Below are 7,960 nucleotides of genomic sequence, written 5' to 3' on the forward strand. Positions count from 1 at the left end.
GAATTATACAGGAAAATAAATGAAGAAACACTGGAGTCTTGTTGGATTGGAAATCGGAGGAATCAGTGCAGAAAAGGTAGAGGAAAAGGAATTGGTCCAGGAAATCAAAATGAAGGCTAGGATGGGAGGAAAGGCTGAAACTAGAAGCAGGGCAGGTTGTTTTCAGAAAGCAGGCCTTACTCAGCCACCATTCACCCGTGAGCCCTTCTCTCCAGGTTCCTGATGTTTCTGGCTGAGTGTGGCAGACACTGCAAGCTGTGGTAAACGATAAGGCAACGAAAAGTACTGGCTTTGTAGAGGATAGAGCTGATCACCTCATACCCCTACTATGTGCTCTGCTCTGCTTCACATGTGGTCAGTGGAGCGTGGGCACTAGTTGCCCGTCGTGCGTCCATCTTTGTTATTTATGTTCTCTGGGAGCTTTAGTTCTCAGCAGGGGGAGCCTAAGAGGCTGTCAGGGAATTCTGTCAGGCCACGGCCTACAGAAGAAAAATCAGATCATAAAAACCACAGTGATCACATCGTTCCAGGACTTTCACTGGTTAAATAACTGAGTACTTGAGTCTGCAGTGGGAGGCAAATTTCCTTTAAAAATTTACAGCAAGCGAACTGTAATATCTAGGCTGTGATATTTCTGTTACTGTTTCTGATTTCTTTGTGCCTTGGAGATCACAGAAATTTACTTTTAGAGAATAGAATGAGCACCTTCAAATTCACCATGCTGGGAGGCACTCTGTTACGGTTCGCCTGTTTTCTTCCAGATCCTTACTTCTGAAGGACCTGGCAGATTTCAAATTAGGGTAATCAGTCAGTGACCAAATTCTGTTGAAAACAACACCCTCCAGGGTGATTATGTGTCTGGCACATAGTAAAACAAAACCGCATGACATGGAACCTACAGAGCTCCTGAAGTTAGCCCCTAAAACCTGCCCTAATTTTTATCTGCAGGCATCCTTAGACCATTGTCCCCATGGGGACATGGAGATCCCATTTCTTAAACAGGTAATATTTAAGGTGTTATTTAAGCAGGGTAGACTTTATTTGTAGCATTCAAGTTCTCTACATCCTTCCAGTGACCCCAACATAGGCTGTCTGTGGCTTTCTACCTTCTTCTCTGACATTAACAGGGGAAAATATTGCCAGCTGTCATTTTTTAGCCCTGGGCTTACATTTTCTTACTGTAGCTCCTGCTATTCCTTTATTACCAAGAACATCAAGTGAGCCTGAAAATACGTTATCCACAGATGAAAATAAAGTGTATCAGAATCCTAATGGCAGCAGCAAGGGCAGAATTAGACTTACCTTTTTAAAATTTCATAGATGTTTGAGAAAGTGGCAAACTGAAGTGACTACTTCTGAACTATTGAATATAGAATTAAAAAGGTGAGGCCAGAGACAATTGTACCTAATATTCTATACATCAAGGCATATATCCTGTAGAAAAGCAATTTACCATAAAACAATTCCATGTAAGTCCGTTTATAAATCCTGAGCTTGGTTAACTTATTAGTAAGAAAATATATTCGTGAAGCCATTGAAGATGCTCAAGAGAAGTAGGTAAAGAAATAGTGTGCCTCTTGTTATAAACGTCATCTGTAAAATGAGTTTAGTTTGAAGACTAAATGGTGTTGACTCATCTCTCACCCAATGACATTAACTATCCTTCCTTCAGTGTCCCACTTAGCCGATCCCGTTACTAAGAACAGGCTTTCACATGCTGTCTGGGTTTATGTGTTCTAATGTAGCAATTCTTAACATACTGGCTTAGACCAACTGAATCAGAAACTCTGGGAGTGAAGTTCCCAGGAGATTCTTCCTTGCCTCTAACTTTGAGAGCCAATAGTGTATAAAAATCTGTGCTCTGAAAGCTCTTGTGCATCGAGCGAAGAGCCATGTTGGAGGAGGAGAACTAGGAAGGGGCTTCCATGGAAGAGCTGTCAGGTGGAAATCATTGCAGAGACAGCCAGACGGGTTCTTCCCTGTCTCACGGTTCTACATGCGCTCTGGTGCAGATGGACATTTTGAGGGGAGCACCCATTTCTAGGAGTGGCGCCCAGGAAGTGATAGCTGCTATAGGTGCTGCCAGAGTTCTGCTGTGCTGCCAAGTTTGTGAAGCATACGTGGATGACCATGGTTTACCACACCCCCTGCCTCCTGTGTCAGTTCACACAGACCAGTCCAGTGTCTGTTAATAGTGAGAGTACTGAACATTTGAATGTTCCAATCACCTTTGCTTTTCCTTCTCTTCATTTCTATCCAGAGCAAAGGCATCCTCTGATCCAGTGTTCTTACTCCTGTGTTTCCGTGGTAATCCTCCTGACTGACTACCTCTTGAACAATATTATCCAAATTCAGACCCATAGCCCAGGTGTATCAGGGATACACTCAGGGATTGCAGAGTTACTGACCACAGGGCTTCCACAGAAACCCTCAAACTAACTAGGCTACTGCCAAGGCTATTGGTTCTCCAAAAACTAATGGTAAGGCCCGTTTCCTGAAGACCACTCCTGCATTCCTCAGGGAACATGGAGAAGCCACTCCTACTGACTCGTGTTCAGAGTCGTCTGCATAGTATTGTAGGAGAAAGGTAAACGCTAACCCAGCTTCAGACTCTGCAATCCACAGTGCTGACCTGCCTGCAAGATATGCTAGTGTAATAGTGGTACAAAAGCTATGGGAGTGGCCAACCACTCCCCGATTGAGATTAAAGCCTACTCCATGAGATGGATGGAGCCCCAACACTGCCGCGGTGGCCAAGAACGTGAGATTAGAAGTGGACCTAGCAGAAAACCAAATACTAATGTTCTACTAAAAGATTGTATCAAAGCAGCTCCTAACAACATTCTTCTATACTCATAGATCTCTGCCTCGTTCAGCCATCGTCAGAGAATTTTCCTCCTGAAGTTAGTGGGAACAAATACAGAGACCCACAGCTTTGCAGTTTGCAAAGAGTGAGAGACATTAGAACACTCCGTTCTAAAGGGGATGCTTCCGGTCAGTTCCCTCCCCTCAGGGCTCTGTGGAAGAGGAGGCAGAAGAGTATTAGAGCCAGTTGGGTAGAAGACAGCAAGGAAACAAGGCCTTCTAGCCACAACCAGACTGACACACACTGAACTCACAACCTGGGACAGAGTGCACAGGTCTAAGTCAGCGAGGCTCCCAGAACAGAGAAAGGAGACAGCAGCCTCACTGTAACTGCTCACAACGGAAAATCTAGTTTTCTCCCATGGAGTCTCACTTATAAACCACATTTAAACGCAAAACCCATGCCCAGCCATAGACAGCCGACACAAAACAATTTCAGTGGCATTTTTAAAGGGTTTTTGTCTCATAATGCTTTGTCTGGTGATTTTGATTTTTTTTTTAACTGAACAAATCTTTTGTGTTTGTATTACAGTTTTCGACATAGTGTTTGTGGGCTTTCAGCATATGTGAATGTGTGTGTCTCAGAGACTGTACATGTTTCTCGAGCTTTTTCATTGGCTCTTTTTCCATTTGTCTTGTTCCCCTTTTAATTTATTTTATTATTGTTTAGATGCCTCTTTGTGTTCTAATGAGAGATAAAGGGTGTGTGGATCTGATAGGATGCAAAGTGGGGAGGATCTGAGAGGAAGGAGCTGGAGAGGACTGCAATTAGAACATATTTATTTGAAAAAAAAATGTATTCTCAATGAGGAAAAAGGGGAGTGGGGGTTTCCTCTGCTTGGATCTGAACAGGGTCCTGGCAACCTCAGAATGTGTGAATTGTAAGAACAACCCCCAGAGGTGTGGATTATAGTCCACCTACATTGTGGACCTTGAGCTAAGTGGAGGCTCAGCATAGCTAAACTACTAAAAAGTGATGGCTCCCACAGCAGTTTGCACGCGTGGCTGAGGGAACTCCATCCATCAGTGTTTTTATCTGGTTACCTAACAGCTTGTGTAGATGCCATCTCGTGCAGCCAAGCCATCTGACAGATCTGTCGTGTCCTTATTAAAGAACTCATGTATTTGGAATTTGACCATCTAAACCTTATTTTGTGTTTTTGTTTCCTCCAAGAATATCAATATCTACCTAGTAACCATACCAGAAGGAGCAAACTCTGTTCTTCTATAGTAACGCATCATGGGAGAAACAGGTTATAAACTCCAGATCTAACTGTGGGTAACCTAGGCCGCACAGAGCACATGGGTATTGAGAAGGTCGTGGTAAATGATTAAGGGATACATATAACTCTATACAGTCACCAAAATTCTGGGACTTATAAATCATGTGTATACCTTTCTAACCCTTTCGTAGCTGTGCCAGTTAGGTTTTTATGGTTTTTTGTTTGTTTTGTTGTTGTTGTTTTGTTTTGTTTTGTTTTGTTTTTGTTTTTTTTTTTTTTTTTTTTTTTTTTTTTTTTTTTGTCAACTTGACACAATCTGGAGTCATCTGGGCAGCAGGAACTTGAATTAAGAAAATGCCTCCCGGTTGGGGATTTAGCTCAGTGGTAGAGCGCTTGCCTAGCAAGCGCAAGGCCCTGGGTTCGGTCCCCAGCTCCGAAAAAAAAAGAAAAAGAAAAAAGAAAATGCCTCCCTCTGATTGTCTTGTAGACAAGTGTGTGGAGTATTTTCCTGATTAATGATTGGTGTGGGAAAGCCAGTGCACTGTGGGCAGTGCCACCCTTGGGCAGGTGATCTTGGAGGTATAAGGAAGGTGACAAATGACCTTGGAGAGTAAACCAGTGAGCTGTGCTTTTCTTGCATGACCTCTGCTTCAGTTCCTGCCTCCAGGTTCTTTCTTACTTTGAGTTTCTGCCCTGATTTCCTTCCCTCTAAGGAGACGAGCTACTGAAATAAACCCTTTCCTCCCCAAGTAACTTTTGGTCATGTTGTTTAATTACGGCAATAGAAAGAAAACTAAGACAGTAGCTTTGGAGATGGAAAGGAAAGAAGGCTCTTTGGCTTATCAGCAGTTTATTTGAACCATATGAATAATATTTTAAGGGAAGCCTGTGACAGCCTTTCTCCCCACATGAATTCTCTAGTTACAGTTAACAAATTGGAACAATCAAGATACCATGCTAATTTGTATAAGAGCAAACATTTTAAAGATAATTGTCCCCAATAATATTTCAGATAATCAAAAGTTGAGTCAGAAGATGGCTCAGTGTTTAATAAACTAGACACTTGCTGCCAAGCCTGACAACCCGACTTTGGTCCTGAAAACCCACAACTAACTTCCACAAGTTGTACTTTGTATAGCATTTGCACCACACACACACACACACACACACACACACACACACACACTCACACACACAGGCATTCGCACTCACACACACATGCACACACACTCACACACACATACACACACATACACACACTCACACACACATACACACACATACACACTCACATGTACACACACATGCACACACACTCACACACCCATACACACACTCACACATATACACACACACACATACGCACTGAAATATACAGAGCAAAATAAACAGCAGTTAATATGTGCAAGTTTCCTTTGTCATGAACAGAGGTATATTTTAGCCACTAAAGTTACTTTAAAACTAAAACGCACTTGATTGCAGAAAACTCTCTGAAGGTGCATGTTTAGAGCAGTTCTTCTTAACCTAATGAATACTTAGAAATACTTGAAGATCTTCAACACATACCCACATTGTGGCCCAGCCCAGCTGAGTCAGATCTTTAGGATGAGCCATGGGTTTGTGAATTATGTTACAGAGAAAGAAATAAGTATCGTTAAAAGTATAGTTCATGTTTTTTCATTATATTGTATACTTCACTTTTGGGGTCCTTTTCTGAGTATTATATGTAGCAACTGATTTTTCTCATCCATCTATATGTGTATACTTAAGAATGAGTCATTAGAGCAGCACAAACTACAGAGAGACTGTAAGTGGGAAATCTGTTTAACCTTCTGTTGCATCCTTTGCTCTCTATAAACACACAAAAGAAATTTACCTCTTTCATCCCCCAGTAAATACCTCAGTCTTTCATAGACAAGCATTTTTTTTGTTTTTTTTTTTTCAGAAAATAATTAATTGGATCATCCCCACAGCATATATATTTTAACAAGCCCCAAGTAAAGTATTTAGCAGTTTACCACCATGCTCTTATCTAACTGGTAGAGTTGGCAATGTTAGTGCCCTCAGTTCTACAATGGCAGCAGCAACAGTTGGAGGCTGGTGGTGGGGGTATGGCTGGTGGTGGGGGTGTGGCTGGTGGGGGGTGTGGCTGGTGGGGGTGGTGTTGGTGTCCCAGTGTCCCGGGCTCCTTCACAGGAACAGTGGTGTAGCTGAGTAGTGTTTATCAACCAGGGATGATAGTGGTGCCAATGTGGCCCAGTGTCTGTGAACTAAAGCAAGTGCAGTATTTAAGCTGTAGTACCTTTCTCTGACCACAAGAGGTCTCCCAGCCCTGCGTGATCCCTGCAGGCCTCTTTTCCTGTACAGCATCCCACTGCTCCAGCATTCCACTCTGGCAGCTTTTTCCACAATGCTATAGCAACCAAGATTTTAACTAAGAGAGCTAAACTTTTATTCTTTAAAGTTAGCGTTCTGAAATTGTCCTTTCCTTTCCATTTGGACACAGAAAATACCAGCTAAACGGGGGTGGTGGAGAAGGGAAATGAGCTCTATAAAACAGCAGTAAAGCAGAATTCCTTCAGTGGGTAAGCGAAAGGTCAGAGCGAACAGGACTGCTGTTTTCTATCTCAGATCTGAATCCCCTGTCTTGTCCACTTACTGTTAACCTGTTGGTGTCCTATTAAGTGTGATTTTAATAAGGGTGAGTACAGACCAGAACTTTACATACAAATGACTTTGACAGCACATAGTGAATATTTGTTATGCACAGTTTGGCAGCATGCTACAAATCATGTTATTACTTTGAATATAAAGACATAAATATTCTTGTGTTTTCTCCTATACTAACCTAGCATTCATGCATTGTCAGCTTCATGCTAAGCAGAAAGGTATATTTCCTGACCTCAAGGTTTAGTCTCTTGGAGAAAATCATGGAACAGGAAACTTATAATTCTGTAATTATCCTTTAGTAAGAATACGTTTGGATGGCAGTAGAGGGGGCTGGGAAGATACAGGCTTTTGCCACGGATGCTAATAACCTGAGTTCAGTCCCTGAGTTCAATCCCTAGGACTCACAGCTATGGAAGGAGAGAACTCCCCTGTGTGGTCTTCCGACCTCCACACATGTACCATGATAAAGACATGAACACACACACACACACACACACACACACACACACTTGAAGTTGCAAAGGTGTGTCAGTCCATGATTTTTTGTTGCACATACAACTTGGAATTTACTATTTACATCTGTTTAAATGGTGTTGTACTTTTTAGTTTGCCCATTCAATGGCATATGAAAGGGGTAACCCCAATATTAATGATCTTCCCTGATTAACTTGCCTTCTTGGGTTAGACCTAGTAAAAGTTTACTAACGTTTATATAGATTATGAATTTAAATTGTGCTGCTTAATATGCTTTTTCTATCCCTTGTTAACACTAATTTTAATAGCAATCTGTATGTTGATCACTAGAGGGCAGTAGGCACACAGAGCCCAGAGAAATATTTTCTGAACACAGAGAAGATTGTAAATGTTTTTGGCATCATGAATAATAAATCTTTGATTTCCAGCAGTAAAGTTTACTTGTTACAAATGTTCATGCCACTCTTACATGTAAACGCTTCTGAAATTACGTCAGGACTTAAGGCCAATATTTGTTAAGGTTGTGTTCTTGGCCATTTGCGTTTGACTTTTTTTTTTTTCTTAACATCCTTTTATTATTTACAGATCCTTCACTTCATTGAAGAACAGAAAATATATTTTAATTTTAAGGTTCATTGAGTGGCTTCTAAAATATTAGTGGCCCAGAGAACTGCACACATGTCATTGAGGGACCAAACACAAAGAGAGCTATGCAAAAAAACTTTGCC

Source organism: Rattus rattus, chromosome 18, assembly GCF_011064425.1.
Source record: "Rattus rattus isolate New Zealand chromosome 18, Rrattus_CSIRO_v1, whole genome shotgun sequence".
In the NCBI taxonomy this organism is placed as follows: domain Eukaryota; kingdom Metazoa; phylum Chordata; class Mammalia; order Rodentia; family Muridae; genus Rattus; species Rattus rattus.